Source organism: Lolium perenne, chromosome 2 (assembly GCF_019359855.2).
Source record: "Lolium perenne isolate Kyuss_39 chromosome 2, Kyuss_2.0, whole genome shotgun sequence".
NCBI lineage: Eukaryota > Viridiplantae > Streptophyta > Magnoliopsida > Poales > Poaceae > Lolium > Lolium perenne.
The window spans coordinates 85888281-85907634 of record NC_067245.2 but is presented as its reverse complement, the minus strand read 5'-3'; positions in this window follow the sequence as shown (position 1 = coordinate 85907634).

The window sequence follows — 19354 nt, the reverse complement described above, 5'->3', positions numbered from 1 at the left end:
GCAGGTTCCACGTTGGCGCCGGAATCCCTGCTGTTGCGCCGCACTACACTCCGCCACCATCAACCTTCAACGTGCTTCTTGGCTCCTACTGGTTCGATAAACCTTGGTTTCTTACTGAGGGAAAACTTGCTATTGTACGCATCACACCTTCCTCTTGGGGTTCCCAACGGATGCGTGCTATCGTAGACAATCATTGTGCAGGTTCCACGTTGGCGCCGGAATCCCTGGTGTTCCGCCGCACTACACTCCGCCGCCATCAACCTTCAACGTGCTTCTTGACTCCTACTGGTTCGATAAACCTTGGTTTCTTACTGAGGGAAAAATTGCTGCTGTACGCATCACACCTTCCTCTTGGGGTTCCCAACGGACGCATGCTGTACGCGTATCAAGCTCTTTTTCTGGCGCCGTTGCCGGGGAGATCAAGACACGCTGCAAGGGGAGTCTCCACTTCCAATCTCTTTACTTTGTTTTTGTCTTGCTTTACTTTATTTACTATTTTGTTTGCTGCATTATATCAAAACACAAAAAAATTAGTTGCTAGCTTTACTTTATTTACTGTCTTGTCTGCATTCTCCATATTAAAAACACAAAAAAATTAGTTACTTGCATTTACTTTATCTAGTTTGCTTTATTTACTATCGCTAAAATGAGTAATCCTGAAGTTGAAGTTCGTTCATTTAAGCAACAAGGGGGAGAATGTTTAAAAGATGCTTGGTATAGAATTAGTGATGCTCATAATAGGTGTACTAAGAAACACTCCACCACTATCCTACTTAGGAATTTTTATGTTGGTATCTCTAGCTGGAATAGGTATGTTCTTGATTGTCTCGCTGGAGGTAATTTCCTAGGCACTCCTGCTTTAGAAGCTAGTTGCATTATTGAGAGTCTATTTGGAATACCACCTGTTAATGAAGTTAAAACTGAAATCTCTCTTGAAGATGTCATGAAAAAGTTGGAGACCATAGAGCAAAATCTTCCAAGTGTTGAGGCTAAATTGGGAGAATTACTTAATAGCAACGATGAACTTGACAAATCTCTAGGTGGAACTAATGAGAAAATTGTCATCTTAGAAGCTTGTGCTATTCATGATAATCAAACCCAAAGGATTAGTGAACTTGAAGAAGCTATGGGAACCTTGGGTTCAACTTTTTCATCTATTAAGTTTAGAGAGAAAGCTTATGTAGGTAAGGAGCAAAAGTTCATGTATGTCTCTAAGGTGCCTAAACCAAAAAATTATTATAGGCCTAAAATTGATAAAGCTCTTAATACCACTATAGAAAAGGGAGCATCTAATATACCTAATGGGATAAGTTGTGAAAATGACGCCAATGCTTCATCTCTTGATAATACTTGATACACACTTTCTGCGCCTAGCTGAAAGGCGTTAAAGAAAAGCGCTTATGGGAGACAACCCATGATTTTACTTCTGCACTTTTGTTTTATATTTGAGTCTTGGAAGTTTTTACTACTGTAGCAACCTCTCCTTATCTTAATTTTGTTGCATTGTTGTGCCAAGTAAAGTCTTTGATAGTAAGGTTCATACTAGATTTGGATTACTGCACAGAAACAGATTTTTTGCTGTCACGAATCTGGGTTGAATTCTCTGTAGGTAACTCAAAAAATTCTGCCAATTTACGTGAGTGATCCTCAGATATGTACGCAACTTTCATTCAATTTGAGCATTTTCATTTGAGCAAGTCTGGTGCCTTGTAAAAATTCGTCTTTACGGACTGTTCTGTTTTGATATTTTCTGCCTTTTATTTCACATTGCCTGTTTTGCTATGCTTGATGGATTTCTTTGTGTAGTGATTCGAAGCATAGAAAACAAAAAATTTCCTACCGCAAGAACGCAATCCAAGCCAAGATGCAATCTAGAATATGGTAGCAACGAGGGGATGAATGAGACTAACCCTTGAAGAGTTCCAAAGCCTATGAGAGTAGGCTCTCGTTGCTGCGGTAGACGATCACTTGCTGCTTTCAAAAGCGCGTAGAAGATCTTGACGGTGCCACAATCGGGCAGAACCTCCGTACTCGGTCACACGTTCGGTGTTGATGACGACGTCCTTGTGGGGACCCCGGACTAGCTGTCCGAAATTCCCTGTTATGTACACAGTTCACGATCCCATGATCAGTGTGTCGTGAACACATAACCGAACTGATATCAAATTACACCATCCATTACAAAGCGGAATAAGAAAATTACAACATGGTCACATGACCAATACTTACATAATAGCCTCGAAGGGCTTAACTAAACATCAGAGTAGCATCATCACTCTAGCAGCGCAGTACCCGAGTCATCTGCCACAACCATATAGGCAACTGACTGGGAAGACGTTCCTAGCTCGCATAGACGTCGCCAACTCCTTCTTCATCCGTCATGTTCCTCCAAGTCTGGCCAAGTAAATAGCCAGGGACAAAGCCGTGAGTACATTTGGAATTGTACTCGCAAACCATCAAGAAGGTATTTTGCAAGGGTGCAAGATAACAAATGCTAATCTAAGATGACAAGAGGGAAGAGCTAATTTCTCTAGTGGAAATAGCAGGGGGGAGAGAATCAGTTTCTCTTGTGGATATAGCATGTGGAAGAGACATAGTTTCTCTCATGGATATAGCATGCACAAGAGCGTCAGTTCCTCTTGTGGATATAGCATGCCGCCATCTCAATTGATGGGGACGCTTAGGAAGTTCTATGACATATCTATATCTTTGTTGAAGAAGATACTTCAAAAGGGTTCTACAACATAAAACACTAGGATGGGAGTAACCCAGTTTATTTCCTTTCCGACCATCTCCAAATGGTCATCACAACTTTCCAGTACCTTCCCGGTACTCCGAAAACAAGTTCCTTCCTTTCCTTTGTCAAACACTTTCATAAAACAAAACTCTTTAGGCTAAGCAACAGCCATTCCAACCGTCCATGACCGCGGACGCGGCTATTCGAATAGATTTTACTCTGCAGAGTTTGCACATTTTCCCCACAAGATCCGCGAGTTCATCATGTGGGCATCATCCCCGCAAAAACTCGGACATAGCTTTTCGCCTATTCGTCTTAGCACGGGATCCTACCCTATGGAGTATGTACCTCCCCGGCACCGTGGCAGCTCACCTCACTTTGAGCGTGGCTCCACCGCCAAGCCAGGAGACCCATAGTGTCTTCCGGACGGGTTAGCCCCGAAGGCCTCCCGTTATACTATTGTCTCCACCAACGACAATCCGGATTCAGGGGTAACCTTACCCTTATATAGTTGTGCGGTGTCCCATGTTAAGAAGAACAAACTACGAGCTAAGCCCCGTCCCACTCCAGGGTAATGTGGTTGCGCGGGTTAATTGTCACGGGTGAATACTTAGACGCCAAAGTTTTCGAAAACAAGATTTTCTTTCCAACCATCTTTGCCAAGATCCTTTCCTTTCATAAACACACACTTGGGTAAGTCCAACTCACCCAAGGTTTTCAAAAATTATTTTCAACAAGGTATTTTTCCAAGGGGGTTCCCAACCTATAGCTTTATGAAGGAACTAAGAGTCACAATGACATGATGCTAGCCATCATACCACTAAGGGGATGATAATTGAGGTGTTAAGGGGATCATACATACTTAGGATAAGCATGTATAGGGACAACATAATTAAGATGATTCAAATAGGGGTCATGATGTTAATCATCATACCACTAAGAAGATGACAACATGGATATGGTCAAGGGGGCATACATGCTTAGGGTAAGCATGCATAACATCAACAAGGGGGTTCACATACTTGGGAGCAAGTATGCAAAGCATCAACAAGGGGTTCAACATATTTTGGGAATAAGCATGCATAGAGTAGAGGACCAAAAATCACATATGATACAAGAAACCAAGTGTATAATGGAGCAATGAGCACAACAAGAAGGATAAATAGCAAGAGATCAAAAGATGGCTTGCCTTGGCTTATTTGTCCCTGTACTTCTTCAACTCCATCAATATAAGAATTCCAACAACATAAATAAAATCCTCGTTCGATTCCACTTCTTCTTCTTCTCCGGAATTGTTCGCATCTATCGCCGGAAAATATAAAAGGAACACAATCAATCACATTGCATCAACAAGACAAACATACAACAATCAACAACTAACCATGCAGCCAAGGTATAACATACTAAGGACCTATCGATACCACAAAGTAACTAAAAGAGAACCCAATTTATTTACCTAGTAAAGGTATGAGAGTGCCACGACTTAGCAATTGCCTCTCTAGGTATCACCATGGCACAAGCTAAGTACCCCCTGGTAGATAACATCATAAAGAGGACAAGAGCATTAGTTTGACATCAAAAACATTCACAACATAATTTCAAACATTTTTGGAAAAGTAGAAATCAGTTTTCCTAATTTAATTTGTCACTTAACATTATACAAAAATAGGAAGCAAACCATATACCACATCATTTGAAAACTTAAGCAAAACAAAAGAGCTAATGTTAGGTTGCAGAGGTTTTGTTTTGCAAGCATAAAACAAAGGTTGCCCATCTCTACTGAAAAGAGTTGGTCAAGGGTTTTAAATAAACCGAAAAGTTTTGCTTCAACAATGCATGTCACACATATACATTACTAACAGCAACAAATATGTATGAACAGAGACTAATAATATTTTTCCTAGATGGCCAGTACTAATACAAGACTAACCCAATTGGAATCACCCAAAAATATTAAACCTACAATTTTAGGAATTTCTTTGAATCTGACTGTACAGAAAACAAGATCTGTAAGCCATAAATCGTAGAAAAATCCTAAAAATATGAGGCCACTGGCATTTGAAAGGTAATTAAATAGAGAAGCATACACAATTGGATTTGGGTTCAAATTGTTTCTGAAACTCTCACAAATGGATTAACAAGATTACTGCATGTCTGTACCATTTGCTTTAACTAAGGAGTTGCAGAACAGATAATGATTTGGAACTTGTTTGAGATGATTAAAAAACATTCAGTAATCCTACAGAATTGGAATCACTCAATTAGGTTCAAAAATGGATTTTTGGTGATTTAAAAGCTAACAGCCATGTCTGCAGAACACACAGAACAAGTTTAATTCACCAAAAATCATACGCAAATCACAAAAATATGAGGTCTGCTGCATCTGAAAGGTATTGAATAGGTGGTTCTTACCCAGTTGGTTTCATTCAAAAATACGTTTCCAAGCTCCTGGTTTAATTCGGCAAATTCAGATCTGACCAGATCTTGATCTGCGAACCATTTCAGTTTCAGGAGGTAAATTGAAGTGAAACCAACGCCAAAATGAAGGTACTGAAGAGGGCTTTCACCCACAGTTGAGTTTGCTCAAAAAGGTTTTGTAGAACGGAACAAATCTAACAAACAGTGATTCTGCATGCTTGCAGAACTTTATTTACCTTGCAAAATCCGTAACGAATTTGAGGATGAGACCAACGCCAAGTTGTAGATCTTTTCAATACCTATCTGCGGAACTTTGAATCTCTCAATTTGGATCTGGACACAAGATTTGGCGGATTTTACAAGTTCGTACCAGAATCTGAAACAGCAAGATACAGAAATTACAGCAAGGTTTTGGACGAACTTTGCTCAAGAACTTCAGATCTGAGGATAGCTCAACCTTCTCCATGCTTGGACCAACATGCACCTGCATCAAGATCCAATCTAGTGAGAGGAGAAAGGAGAAAGTGAGCTGGACTCATCAAAGATTAGGGGAGAAGAGAGTGAGAGGGATGCTCTCATGGTGAGGGGAAGCTTGAGGAAGGAGGGGAGCTCCATCTTGGTGGCTTTCCATGGCCATGGCCGGCCATGGAGCTAAGGAGGAGCAGCAGCTCGTGGGGAGGAAGGGGGGGAAGGTATGAGGGAGTGGAGTGTGAAAGAAATGATCCAAGGGGAGTGGAGGTGGCCGGCCAAGCTCTTATATAGAGGGAGGATGGTGGCTGCCTCTTTTTTTGATTGGCCAAGGAAGGTGGCTGCCCATTTAATTATTGGGGTAGTTGGGAGGCATGGCTTGAATAAGAAGGAAAAGAGGAGGTAGTGCTGGCCGAAATTTGAATGCATACAAAAATTGGCCGGCTCCATTCTTGTCAAGCAAAAATGAACAATGAGGGAGAGATGCACCACATCCATGTGTATAGACCAAGGCATGATGTTGAGGAGATAATGTCAATGAGTGACTTTGATAATGATAAAATTAGGAGTAGATACATATATATAAAAAGGAGTATGAAGGTGACATGTGCCATGAGAATAATCTCCACCACTTTGGTTGAGATCAACTTATGATGAAGATGGTTCCCAAGGTATAGTTGATGAATAAAAGTTTTCATTTGAATTCAAAATTGAAAGATTGGGGTTGGCCACATGAAACAATGCAAGAGCATGTCAAGGTAGATAGGATGGTGATGGTGGCTGAGTTAATGATAGAGCAAGATTAAGAGAGATGGTGAGTGCAGTATTCATATACTCACAAGGATGAATATATTGACATAAATCATCAATTCATGAGGTCCAGGTGATGATGGAAAAGAATAGAGGATTGAGATGGGTATGATGAAATATAAGTTGCTCCTCAAATAAGAGGTCCATTAGGGAGTGATTTGAAAGTACCAAATGATCATCTACATGATCAAGAAGTGGAGGATGAGGGAGTACGATGTGGTAGATCAGAGAGATACACAAGATGTGCAAGAGTTGTCATTTGAAATAGAACTCATTTGAAAAGTATTTGAAACACCTCAATTGTCCAGGGACAATTGGGAATGAACTCAAGTGGAATGGAATTTGAAAATGTTGAGAGAAACTAGTTGGAACATAGGAGTTCGAAATATTCTACTTACTTTCTCAAGTAAAGTAGAGTTTTTCTCAAATGTAAAATAAGCGAGAGAAAACAAGAAATGGTGTAGGTACCATAAACAAGCTTTTTGCTAAAAACAAAGCCAAATAGAGAGTAATGTTTTATAAATTAGTACTTGGTAGAAATGGGAAGAAAAACAAAACCTATTTCAGTTCCTTGTTTTCTTTGAAGAATTATCTTGAAAAGATTTAATAAAACTAGAAGTAGTTTTGTGATCAAAACTAGAGAAGGAAAATCAATAGGATTTTTGAGAGAGAAAACTTAATTTAGGGAGAAGTGTTTTCAAGGGTAGATGGTGGCTACAAAATGTACCCACCATTCCCACTCTTGGTTTTGTGAAGATTAAACTTGAATAAAGACAAGAGGTAAAATTGAAGGAAGTGATCTAGAATTGAATCATTGAATAGGATACAAGATCAAGTTGAATATATGAGCTGCAAGGATTGACTGAGACATGCAAGACGTGGAGGTTGAAGAGGGTGTTGCATAGATGAGATCCATGTATTGAGGCTACCAATAACAGTTGTGGGTGCTTAGAGATGAATTGTCAAAGTCTGGACATTTTAAGCCTGTCAACACAGATGGTCGGCATGGCCTCAAAACCAACAAGGATGAGTGGGTATAAGAGAGGGATGTAGCTAGGGGTAGATGATCCCAAGTTTTGAATTAATGGCGATTGAGCTATCTTGTACCACAAAGAGAAAAAAATCAAGATGGCACACTCATGTTGCCATCAGAAGAAGAGTTTGATGTAGTAAAAAGGAAAACAATTTTTCCCCAGACACGCAGGTGTTTTATTAGGTGAGTTGTTTGTCTGACCACTAGAGGTGTTGTTCTTTGAGGTAACTCAAGACAAAACTCATCAAGCAAAACAAGACAATTCATCTACCAACAGATCAAGGCAATTCATCACAACAAACAGATCAAGGCAATTCATCCAATTAGTCTTTAGAAAAAGTTTTTTTTGTTCCCCCTAATTTTTGCAATAAGGACAATTAATCAAGGTTGCAAAAGTTGGGGTGTTACAGATCTTCCACCCTTAAAATAATCTCGTCCCGAGATTACTGAGTGCAGTACTAGAGGGGTTGTAAAGTTTAACTCAAGTTAGACTCCATTCTTCTGTAGATGTGCCGTTGTAGAGAAGGTCATTGCTTCATCTTCTATCAGACTTGGTAGATTCCTGCCGATGGTGAACTTCATGAAGAGGTTGAATATGCTGTGCAGATGTTGGATCTGTAGCTTCTTAATGATCCTAGCGGGGTTCATGATTTTTAGGAGAGTTAGTGCACCCAATGGTGCTTGAGCAGGGTTGAAAATTTTTAGAGTTAGCTTAAATTTAGTGGAAGACGAAGTCTTCCACCCTTAAAATTGTTCATCGGGGAGGGGCGTTAAAAACTGTAAGCTTCGGCCACGGGTCTTGTCGGGCGCTCCTTGGAGAAGTCACCAGTCTCGCGTCTTGAGGCGAACATCTTCAGAGGTTGATGTGTAGTCCATAGCTTCGAGGGGAGTTAGTGCAATCCCACGTTTCCAACGTTGTTTTAGAAATAATTAAAATCTGAGGGTTAGCTCCAACTTTTAGTGGAAGACGAAGTCTTCCACCCTTAAGATTTTTCATCGGGCTTTCGGAAAAACTCAGAGCGTTTGCCTTGCGGTCCTGTCGGGGGCTTCTGAAGAAGTCATCGATCTTCCTCGTTCAGTTGAAGAATCTTCGGGGGTGACGTGCAGACCACAACTTCAAGAGGCACTCACGTGTTAACTAAACCATATGGGACGCGCGGTGAGTTAGTAAGTTGATGAAACACCTAGTCGGTATCCATATGAAGCAGCAACAGAGGTCGTCGAAGACAATCATCAGCTGGCGGGTCGGTGCTGACTTATACCAGTTGGTGAGCGGGTAGGTTGCACCTAGTCTTGAGTTCTTGAGGTATCTTCAGGAGCTTCACTTGAGGAGGACCAGATGAACCATGTGATGTAGCTCGGCTTTGACGCTATTGTTCCCTCACCTTGTTAGAGGGTGTGTTAGAGGGTGGTTTTCAAGAAGATATCCTCGAGGTTAGCGCAATTATGCTCTAAGGTTAGACCAGTTTAGTAAGTCTTCTGGTAGAGGTGCAGTCACTCTTGAAGGTAGGGGCTTCTGCTTTCTTGATGAAGTGGAGATGCTTCAGTGGATCTTGAAGGTATTGGCTTTTGCTTTGTTGGCGTAGTAGAGATGCTTCAGATGACCTTGAAAGTAGTCGGCGTAGATAGGTGTAAGGGTACATTGCCCCTATGTGTGGTTTCGGTAATTAATGACAACCCCTATGGACTAATGTTTTCATTGAGTTTATATGAAGGAATATTCCATAGGTACTACTTGCTCTCCATGTGTTGGATTCAAGTATGGATGCCATGAAGATAAAGATATACCTTGTGTATTGGCATCAAGATCATCGGTATGAAGATATATATGTGATATGATCAAGAAGAAGAAATGAAGATGGAGTTCTTATGTGGAACTCAATATTAGCCATGCTCTATCTCAAGTGAGTATGAGAAGATACAAGGTTGAGTTGGGCAAGTTCAAGATGAGCATCTTGAGTGGATCACATGCTTGAAGCTTGCCGTCCATTTGGTGATAGTGGACATGCGATGATGTGCATCAATGAAGCTTTCCCATCATAGTGTATGGGGGAGCATTTGTGAGTATACACGAAGCGACAATGATCAAGTGATGGGATGCGCAAGGCAAAGGTATGACCTTGATAGGCTTTCCTTTTACCGGTCTCGAGGTGGTTGATGGGAGACCGGATTATAGGATAGATAGCCGCACTATCAAGAGGGGCTTTCGGTTGGTTAACTTGATCACATCGTCTTAGGGAGCTCAATCCTTGCATGCGTTGCATATTCTTATTGCTTCTTGGTATTTCTCGGTGTGAGGTTCTTGAGCTTGTTGCTAGCTTTACAACAAGCCCAAGTTCATCGAAAACGGAGTTCACATGCATCTTCTATTGCGTTTTCGAGGTTGGGTGATTTTACCGGTTATTCATGATATAAGGTTCTACCTTTTATATTCATGATAAAATCCCCTCCTACAGATTCTTGGGTTTTGACTTTCCATAAGATAGCATTTGTTGTTATCTTCCAAACAAAATTGGTTTCATGCGATTCGGAGTTCGGGAGCATTTGTTATTAAAGAAAAGGGAAAAAGAGAAAAAGAAAAGAAAAGAAAAAAGTGGGCGTGGCCGCCGGCCGGCCGCCCGGTCGACCGGGCCGAGCGCCGGCCCACCCGGTCACCGACCGGCCTGGTGACCGGTGCCATCCGGGCCATCTCCAGTGGCCAGTTGGCCCGCGACCGGTTTCGGGCCCGGTCCGGCTCCGGCCTGCCGGCGCCTCCTCCGGTCCGACCGGGCGCCTGCTGGGCCGCCTCCGCCCCGCTCGGCCCACGCGGCTGCTCGCCCCCGCGCGGCCCGAAGGCTCCGCGCCGCCCGCCGTCTTGGGCCGCCTCCCAGCGCGGCCCGCTCTGCTCCGCGCCGCCCGCACTTCTTTGGGCCGTCTCTCCGCCGCTCAGCCCACGCGGCCGCTGCCCCTGCGCGCCCCCTGTGGCTTATCCGCCGCCCAGCGCGGCTGCCGCCCAGTCCGGTTGCTGGGCCGGTCAGACCGGGCTGCTGACCGGCCTGGCCGGCTGCTGCTCCGGTCGACCGGCCTGGCAGCCGGCTGGGCCGATTTTCTGGGCGTTTTTCACTGTGCGTTTTTCTGTCTTTTCCCCCAACGGTTATTTTGCCCCCTTTGCTATAAATAGCCCTTCTTCCACCTTGAGCAGGCACTTCTTCCCTTTTCTCTCACCTCCATTGTTGCATTTGAAGAAGTTGCTCTCTCTCTTGTTCCCCTCCATGATTCTTGCTCATATTTGAGGATTTGAGAGAGGAGATCTAGATCTACACTTCCACCAAACCAATTCTTCTCTAAGTGAGGGAATCTCTTGGGATCTAGATCTTGGAGTCTTTGATTGACTTTCCCCTTGTTCTTCCTCTCCAATCTCATCCCAGCATTCGTTGCTTTGGTGGGATTTGAGTGTGAAGGACTTGAACACCTCCGGTGTTCTTGCCTTGCATCATTGCATAGTGTTGAGCTCTCCACCACGATTTGTTCGAGTGAGAGACCGTGAGTTTGTTACTCTTGGAGGGTGACCTCCTAGTTGGCTTGGTGATTGGTGCTCCGGTGATCTCTTCAAGAAGATTGTGAAGAGGCCCGGGCTTCTCCTTCGTGGAGCTTGTGAAGTGGTTGTGGAGCTTGCCATCTCCGGAGCGGAGGAAAAGCTAACCATAAGGAAAGGGCCATTATCCTTCGTGGGTGTGGTTCGGAGAATAGGGTGAGCCTTCGTGGCGCGGGGAATCCTTCGTGGGACCTCCACTCCTCCAAACGTGACGTACCTTGTTGCAAAGCAAGGGAACACGGGAATACATCCTCGTCTCCGCGAGCCTCGGTTATTTCTATACCCGAGCTCTCTTTCCTTGTGATAGCCATCGTGCTTGAAGTACATATATCTTGCTATCACTTGTGCTACATATATCTTGTGCCTATCTTGCTTAGCTCTAGTTGCTATTGTTACACTTAGTTGAGCTTAGCATATTTGGGGTTTGTGCTTGTAAACTAAACGATAGTTTAATTCCGCATTCATACAAGACAAATCCGCAAGAGTTTGTAATTGCCTATTCACCCCCCCCCCCTCTAGGCGACATCTCGATCTTTCAATTGGTATCAGAGCAAGGTCTCTCCTTGTTTAAGGCTTCACCGCCTTGAGAGTAAAGATGTCGGCTTGTATAGTGCACAATGGCACAATTGTCTTTAATGGCACAAATTATCTTTTGTGGAGAAATTGCTTGCTTTGTAAGCTTCGGACCTTGTGTCCACATATAGAGCAATTTCTAGATGTCGGTTTTTCTCCTCCGATGGATTCTCAAAATCTATCTTTAGAGGATGAGAAAAACTTACATCTTGAAGCTCAAGTATCTAATGAGCTTTTATTCTCTTTGAGACCCGATTTTCGTAGGTTCTTGATATATATAAAGCGAAAATCGTCTCATGAGATGTGGATCAAGCTTAAGGAAATGTTTGGTGGATCCACTTCTCAATTGGTCGGTGGTGTCTCCGAGGAGCTCTCTTCCCCTTCTCATCATGAAGAGCTCCAAGTTGCTTCCACCTCCGGTCGTGATGATATATCATCTTCTTCCACTTCACCAACGTGTTGCAAGACACAAGGTAATGATATGGTGAGTGGTGAGGAAAATTGCAATGTAGATATTGTGCTCAATAGTGATGACTCTTCATCTCTATCTCATTGCAATGTTTCCTCTTTGGACTTAAACACATCTAGCATTGAAAATAACCTACATGCTTGTGTTGTTAGTCCTTGCATATCATGTGTAAATTGCTTACATAGATCTCATGAAGATATGCTTACCTTGTCTTGCCCCCATAATCAAAATGCTTATATTTCCTCTAGTTGTTTGTTGACTAACAATGTAGAGGAAACCGAACACTATATGGATCAAGACATGTTTTCAAATGAGGATTCAAGAATATCTTCATCTTCATTCTCCAGTATGCACATGTGCCTTATGGCAAATGGATCAAAGGTATCTCCTACTTTGACTCCTAACACTTCCTCTAATGATGAGAGTGATGATGATGATAATGATGAAGAATATAATACCTTGGTGCATAATATGGCAATGATATATGCTTCTCTTCATGGTAATAAAGAAGCTCGTGCTAATCTCGAATACTCTATGGATATCTTGAATAAATATAAGGAAACCATAGTGAAGTTGGAGTCCCATGTTGAAAATGAGGAAATGAGATTCACTCTCCTCAAGCATGAGCTAAAAGATGAGAAGCATGCTAATTTCATGCTTACACAAAAAGTTGAATCCTATATGCATGAAAATGAGAAAACTATTGTTGATGCTTGTGCTTATAACTCTAATTCTTGTGAAGCATCGACCTTAAAGGAGAATGTTGAGCTAAGGGCTCAACTTGTGTTGCTAACTAGCAATTATAGGGAATTGGAAGAAAGTCATAAAAAGCTCTTAAGCTCTCATGATGAACTTCTAATTTCCTATGATGGGCTAAAGTTAGCTCATGAGGCTAGTATCACTAAGGTAACATCTTGTGAGCCTCATGTGGACATTAGCACAATCTCTACTACAAATGCTATATCTTCATGTGCTAGTCCTTGTAATCCATCTAGTCAAACTAGTGATACACCTTGTGTTGGATTACTCACTTTGCCTTGTTGCTCTAACAATGAAGCTTCTACTTCCTCTAGTACTTGTATTTCTACTAACCATGTAGAGGAAATAAAAGAGCTCGAGGCCCAAGTCCTATCTTTGAAGAAAGACTTGGAAAAGCGTCATGAAGGGAAATCCGCACTTGACAAGATGCTAAGTGTGCAACAATCTCCCAATGACAAGAGTGGACTTGGATTCAACTCCAATAACAAGAACAAGTCCAAGAGCAAGAGCAACAAGAAGAAGGGCCAAGACAAAGTCAAGGATTCGGCCAAGTTGGTTTGTTTCAAGTGCAAGGTTGAAGGGCATCATGTTAGATCATGCCCATTGAAGAGAAAGGGGAACACTTGCTACTTATGCCGTGAGAAGGGGCACTTTGCTTCTTCTTGCTTAGGTGGTACCTTATCTAACCCTATAATTGTTGATAATGATTATTCTCTAGGGAAGGATAAGGATGGCAATGTGTTTGCCAAGTTTGTTGGAACTCAAAGTGGTTTCAAGAAAAGAACCATTTGGGTTGCCAAGCCTATTGTGACTAACCTCCTAGGACCCAACTTGGTTGGGGACCAACAATCTCAAACTTGATCAATAGGTACATGTGGAGGGCATTGGAGATTTGGCTACTTCATGAAGAATTAAGGGATCTTCATATATTATATTTTGACCAAGCCAAGTCGTATGGATTATCATCTATATCTCATAATCCAATGTTCCTCCTTGCGGTAACTTATACTTCAACTCTTCATGTTTATTGTAAGTTACTTGCCCCTTTGCATGTTTGGTTTTGTACCAAATATGTGTATGTATGTGTTGTGTCTTACTTGCTTATTTGTGTATTCAAGTATGTTTGTTTGACTCACCATATACTTGTGTATTGCTTTGAGCCTAATGCATCTTGATGATATCTTATTTGGCTCTCTTTGAAGTGATTAATGGAACATCCCATTTTGGGGGAGTGATATGCTTTGTGCATCTCTCTTTCTATAAAATGTGTGTATATGGGTAGCACCACTTAGTGTTGATATTGCAAGATTATCTAGTCACTATGTGGTGTGCCATACTCATGAGAAATTCAAATTCTAAATATCCATTAATCATCTCTAGTTGAATTTTAGTTGCCTCTTATTTAGAAGAAATGTTTTATCACATTATGGGGGAGTAATATGTTTTGTACATATCACAAGCCTAGAAAATGTGAACATATGAGGTTATGCCACTTAGAGTTGATGCTCTTAATTATCTTGTTCCTAGGTGGCATGTTTGCTCAAACAAGCTCCATTCCTTATAAAAATATTTTATTACTCATCTTGTGGGCTCTTGTTTGAATATGAAATTCTTGGTGCGGTTTTTCCTCAAATACATATCTCTATATCTTATTTGGGACACCGTTTGCTTCAAGTTATTCTAATCATTGCCGTGCGTGATTATGTGACTAGTTGAAGTTATCAAGAATCTTCATTCGTGCATAGTGCTTAATTCTATATGCTTATCCTATGCCTTTTATTGTGAAGATTGATCCTTACTATCTTTTTCAATTCACCACCGGGAATTATTTCCAATATACTCATTATCTTTGACAATTGATAACCTTATATGTGGTTGAATTTATGGATCACCTTCACCTTGGATTGTTTCTTATTGCCTTATTTTACTTCCAACAAATCTTTGTTGCTCCCATGTGTCTTCCTTGTCCCTTTGAAAAATGTTTTGATAAATTCTCTTGATTCATATCAAGTGTTTGTTTTGGAAGACAAACCTTTTCCTTACGGTACATTGTGCCATTGTGAAAAGTGTATAGGGTTTGGTTTAGTTTGTTTGAACCTTGCTCTTTTGGGGAGTTTGCTATCTCATTCTTTCTTACATGATTTATTTGCTTGAATGAGATAAATCCTTGAGCATGTTTGCTTTATTTCATCCGTTATGCTCAATGGTTTCTTCTTAGTTCATTTGTTGAACTTTGTTGAACAAATCTTTTGTGATTTGCTTCTTAGATATAACTTGGACAACAAATTTGTTTTATGGCACCTCTATGCCTTATCTATTTCTTTTGGTGTTTTGTCCAAAGTATATCCTTCTTGGATCTTTAAAAATCTTTGTGCGTGCTTATATGTAATCTATTTATATTTATAGCATGCTTTCTTTCTTCGATCCATTATATAGGGTATACTCCATCAAATCCTAAACGGCTAAGATGTGCATGAAATTCCAACTTCATTTATAAATATGCACATATTGATATGGAGTGTATCCTATATATTGTGGTTAGTCTAACCATGTTGGACCCAATGAGTTTGGGGACCAAGATGTACTTGAATGATGTTTTAGGTACATTGGAGATGCAATGGAGGCTTGTCTCATCTATAAGGAAGGTGTTGTCACCATATGAGAATTGGAGTCAAGCTAGGATGATCGATGAACTCTTATCTACTACATCAAGCCATTGCTATCTCGGTATCAAGTATCTTATTCATGCACTCTCATATAGCATCCAACCTCTTGTAGGTTGTATCTTGGCATGAAATTATTTATTTCGAAAATATTGCGGTTCTTGAAAAACCCTTTTAAAGTAAAACTTCTTATTGAACATTTGAGTAATTTGAGAAGATGCATATGATAGGTTATATATATATATATCATATTTTATGATTCACCTATCACAAATATGCCCTCTAGCAATTTATTGCATATCAATTCCTCAAAGAGCTCTTGTGTGCAATATTGATGAATTTGTGAAATAAATCCGTATTTGTGATACTTGTTGCCTTTCTCAAAACACTCCAACTAGCTCTACTTCCCTTATTGTTAGTTGTGTTGTTTTTAAGGTTTAACTTGGTTGAAGTTCATTCATATACCATAAGTGAAAATTGGAGCCATAGGCTATATATGCTTCTTAAGCAAACATCTTTTGGTATATCTTATGACTTCATCTTGGATATCTTGTCTTATCTATTTTGTTAACCTCTTGTGTGTGCATGTTTCTTTATGGATCATTTGTCCACTTTAGAAACTTATATACATAAGAGCGTTAATTCATCACCTTGATATCTTTGTTCTTTGCCGACCATCTTTTATCCTTTTGTTTCTTAGTGGTGTTGGTAAAGGAGATTTATGAGTGCTTGGTTTATTTGTTTTCCTTCTTGCACTCATATCTCGTATTTGTTGGACTAAAGTTGTTCTTGATAAGCATATTCTCTTTATCTTAGTTGTGTTCTAAATGATATATAGGGAGTGAGGATTCCATGTTTGTGCATATTGTATTCAAATGCAAACATTATAAATTGTGCACGAACCTTGGGGAGCTTTCTTATTTTTAGAAGCAATATATCTCTCTTATCATGATATCTTTATTTGTCCAAATTGGATCTTTGATTGCTTGCTTTTCTTGTTGAAGCTCACTTCACCATGTTATCATTATACAATCTTTGATCCTCAATATAGTTTGGTTTCCTTCAAGTATTCATCATTGGATTTGTGCACTTGATTCCACTCAAATTATGAGAAGTGCACACCTTGGGGAGGAACTCACATTATATTGGCCTTCTAAATTTTTCACCCATTTTGACAATCGATGCCAATGGGGGAGAAGTTTAGAGGGTTTAAGGGAATGGTTTTATACTTAAGCTTGGTTTGTGCTTAAGTGTTTTGCCTCTCATGCATTCCATATTTATATGTCTTGCATGGTTGTATATATATATAGTGGAAACTATCCCAAAGGTTAATCTTGACAATGTATGCAATGAATTCATGTTCATCACACGTGCATACATTGTGGGGGAGTTTTCTCTATATATATTGGTACTACTCACATCCATTGCATTTGTTGTAGTTGTGTGAGTAGAGCCGGTTTTGATATGGACTAGTTGCTTTGTGTTACTTGACCATATCAAATACAACCTCTTGTATACAACTTATTCTCGGATAAGTTGCGTACTTGTCACTAATATTCATTATATAAACCCTCTTATTGTGGTTGTCATCAATTACCAAAATGGGGGAGATTGTAAGGGTACATTGCCCCTATGTGTGGTTTCGGTAATTAATGACAACCCCTATGGACTAATGTTTTCATTGAGTTTATATGAAGGAATATTCCATAGGTACTACTTGCTCTCCATGTGTTGGATTCAAGTATGGATGCCATGAAGATAAAGATATACCTTGTGTATTGGCATCAAGATCATCGGTATGAAGATATATATGTGATATGATCAAGAAGAAGAAATGAAGATGGAGTTCTTATGTGGAACTCAATATTAGCCATGCTCTATCTCAAGTGAGTATGAGAAGATACAAGGTTGAGTTGGGCAAGTTCAAGATGAGCATCTTGAGTGGATCACATGCTTGAAGCTTGCCGTCCATTTGGTGATAGTGGACATGCGATGATGTGCATCAATGAAGCTTTCCCATCATAGTGTATGGGGGAGCATTTGTGAGTATACACGAAGCGACAATGATCAAGTGATGGGATGCGCAAGGCAAAGGTATGACCTTGATAGGCTTTCCTTTTACCGGTCTCGAGGTGGTTGATGGGAGACCGGATTATAGGATAGATAGCCGCACTATCAAGAGGGGCTTTCGGTTGGTTAACTTGATCACATCGTCTTAGGGAGCTCAATCCTTGCATGCGTTGCATATTCTTATTGCTTCTTGGTATTTCTCGGTGTGAGGTTCTTGAGCTTGTTGCTAGCTTTACAACAAGCCCAAGTTCATCGAAACGGAGTTCACATGCATCTTCTATTGCGTTTTCGAGGTTGGGTGATTTTACCGGTTATTCATGATATAAGGTTCTACCTTTTATATTCATGATAAAATCCCCTCCTACAGATTCTTGGGTTTTGACTTTCCATAAGATAGCATTTGTTGTTATCTTCCAAACAAAATTGGTTTCATGCGATTCGGAGTTCGGGAGCATTTGTTATTAAAGAAAAGGGAAAAAGAGAAAAAGAAAAGAAAAGAAAAAAGTGGGCGTGGCCGCGGCCGCCGCCCGGTCGGCCGGGCCGGCGCCGGCCACCCGGTCACCGACCGGCCTGGTGACCGGTGCCATCCGGGCCATCTCCGGTGGCCCGATTGGCCCGCGACCGGTTTCGGGCCCGGTCCGGCTCCGGCCTGCCGGCGCCTCCTCCGGTCCGACCGGGCGCCCTGCTGGGCCGCCTCCGCCCCGCTCGGCCCACGCGGCTGCTCGCCCCCGCGCGCCAGAAGGCTCCGCGCCGCCCGCCGTCTTGGGCCGCCTCCCCGCGCGGCCCGCTCTGCTCCGCGCCGCCCGCACTTCTGGGCCGTCTCTCCGCCGCTCAGCCCACGCGGCCGCTGCCCTGCGCGCCCCCGTGGCTTATCCGCCGCCCGCGCGGTGCGCCCATGATCCGGTTCTTTGGGCCGGTCAGACCGGGCTGCTGACCGGCTTTGGCCGGCTGCTTGCTCAGTCGACCGGCTGGCAGCGGCAGGCTGGGCCGATTTCTGGGCGTTTTTCAGCATGTGCGTTTTTCTGTCTTTTCCCCCAACGGTTATTTTGCCCCCTTTGCTATAAATAGCCCTTCTTCCACCTTGAGCAGGCACTTCTTCCCTTTTCTCTCACCTCCATTGTTGCATTTGAAGAAGTTGCTCTCTCTCTTGTTCCCCTCCATGATTCTTGCTCATATTTGAGGATTTGAGAGAGGAGATCTAGATCTACACTTCCACCAAACCAATTCTTCTCTAAGTGAGGGAATCTCTTGGGATCTAGATCTTGGAGTCTTTGATTGACTTTCCCCTTGTTCTTCCTCTCCAATCTCATCCCAGCATTCGTTGCTTTGGTGGGATTTGAGTGTGAAGGACTTGAACACCTCCGGTGTTCTTGCCTTGCATCATTGCATAGTGTTGAGCTCTCCACCACGATTTGTTCGAGTGAGAGACCGTGAGTTTGTTACTCTTGGAGGGTGACCTCCTAGTTGGCTTGGTGATTGGTGCTCCGGTGATCTCTTCAAGAAGATTGTGAAGAGGCCCGGGCTTCTCCTTCGTGGAGCTTGTGAAGTGGTTGTGGAGCTTGCCATCTCCGGAGCGGAGGAAAAGCTAACCATAAGGAAAGGGCCATTATCCTTCGTGGGTGTGGTTCGGAGAATAGGGTGAGCCTTCGTGGCGCGGGGAATCCTTCGTGGGACCTCCACTCCTCCAAACGTGACGTACCTTGTTGCAAAGCAAGGGAACACGGGAATACATCCTCGTCTCCGCGAGCCTCGGTTATTTCTATACCCGAGCTCTCTTTCC